The following is a 2062-nucleotide window of genomic DNA, read 5'->3' on the forward strand; positions in this document are numbered from 1 at the left end:
CAAACACTTAACCTGTCATAACCTAAGTTCCCTTGTCTGTAAGGTGGTGTTATTTAACTCACAGAATTTTATTTCGGGCTAAAAAAGAGACCGAGGTCTTCCGTGATTCCCAGAAGAGCAGGTCTAAGGGAACTGGAACTGGAACCAAAGCAGTTCTGAGGACTCCTCAGCAGGATCTGAGTCTTCACTCCCCGGCTACACTGTTCATGGGTGCTTCCTATCTATCATTCACGACTAGTTCTTTCTCTCTACCATCAGTATTTCCTCTTTACCACACCGTTGTTGATTTTTCATCCTTTCAGCCTGCCATGAAGTATCATGGTCAAACCTCACAGTCAAGTCGAGGCATTGGCAAACGTGGGCCTATGAGCCAAAAGTGGCCTGCCACTGCCTTTATAAATAAAGCTTTATTGGAACACAGTCAGACTCATGCACTCCCTGTTGTCTGTGGCCTCTTTTAGCTACAAAGGCAGTGTTGAGTGGTTGCAACAGAAACAGTGTGGTTCACAAAACCAATATGACTTTTTATTTTTTTTTATTTTTAAAAAATATGTTTTTATTGATTCCAGAGAGGAAGGGAGAGGGAGAGAGAGATAGAAACATCAGTGATCAGAGAGAATCATAGATTGGTTGCCTCCTGCATGCCCCCTACTGGGGATCGAGCCCACAACCCAGGCACGTGCCCTTGACTGGAATCAAACCTGGGACCCTTCAGTCCGCAGGCCAACGCTCTATCCACTGAGCCAAACCAGCTCGGGCCCTATATGACTTTTTAGAGACAGTTTCCTGATCCCTGGTCTAGACTCTCCCTCATGGCTCCTGTCTCTAGGCATTCGTTTAGCTTCTGCTCTCACTACCTCATTCTTGAAGTATTTCCCAGTTCAAGTTCCTAGAAGAGAGAGAACCAAATTCCTCTGAAATCCTTATTCCTCAGTCTGAAATGAAATTAAAGGACATCTTCTCTTCATGCCAGGCCACCTCCCCAGCTATGGTGAGACTGTATACAGGTGACATGTTCCCTCCCACCTTATTCAGTCAGTTGTGGCTGAGATGTAGGTAACATGCAGTCAGTAAAACAGAGCTGCCTCAGAGGGGTGAGGGCATAGTGGGCACTGGTACAACTGAAAATGGCGTTAAATGAGCTAATACATGTAAAATTACATGGTAATGTACTTGAGCCACATATTTATAAAGTGTCCAAAGTACCTTCCAATAAAGATAAATCTGAAATGAAATACATGCCCCAAAAGTTAAATATATAAATCAGTGACAAAATAGGATCTATAATAATAAAAGCATAATATGCTAATTAGACCAGACCTCCTTCCGGATGACCTTCCGAATGAAGCCGGAGCTGCAGCCGTGGGATCGAGGCAGCCGCCGCAGCTAAGAGGGCGGGATCAAGGCAGCCGCTGCGGCTATAAAGGCTTACTCTTGCACGAATTTCGTGCATCAGGCCTCTAGTGTAACATTAAAACTCAATTCACCCACAATACTTCAGCTCTAAGGAATAATAGGACATATATTATGGTGTTATTACATGAAATACCATTAACATTTCCCAGGAGACAAAAAGTAGGTGAAAAAAGACTAAATGAGAGGTGAAATTAAGATCGGATGAGTATTGGCACTAGTTAGATTTGAATGATCTTTCTTATTTGGAAAATAAAAACCTCAGCAATGTGTTCATTATTAATTATGTACTTTCTTGAGGACAAGTAACTAGTAACACCAAGTTTTGTAATAACCAGCACTTTAAGTAGGTTATTCTTCCATGCTTTTCCAGCTGGAACTGTGCCTGCTGGGGTTGCCTACATTTAAGGCTGCCTTTCACACTACAGAGCATGGCTCCAGTTAAGATCCCGTGTGGAGGAGACCACGCCAGGTTTGCAAGTCTTCTAATCCTTCTAGGAATGCAAAAGGTATGGTACTCAGAGTACACTTTAGAGAGAAATCTGACACCGTTTTCAATAAAGAAACTTTACAAAATTTTCCATGGTAAAGAAACTTTTAGAACCATGCCTACACGTACTAGCCTAAACGAATTGATAACACAGACAAA

This window comes from Cnephaeus nilssonii, assembly GCF_951640355.1.
Source record: "Cnephaeus nilssonii genome assembly, chromosome: 10".
NCBI classification, from domain to species: Eukaryota; Metazoa; Chordata; class Mammalia; order Chiroptera; family Vespertilionidae; genus Cnephaeus; species Cnephaeus nilssonii.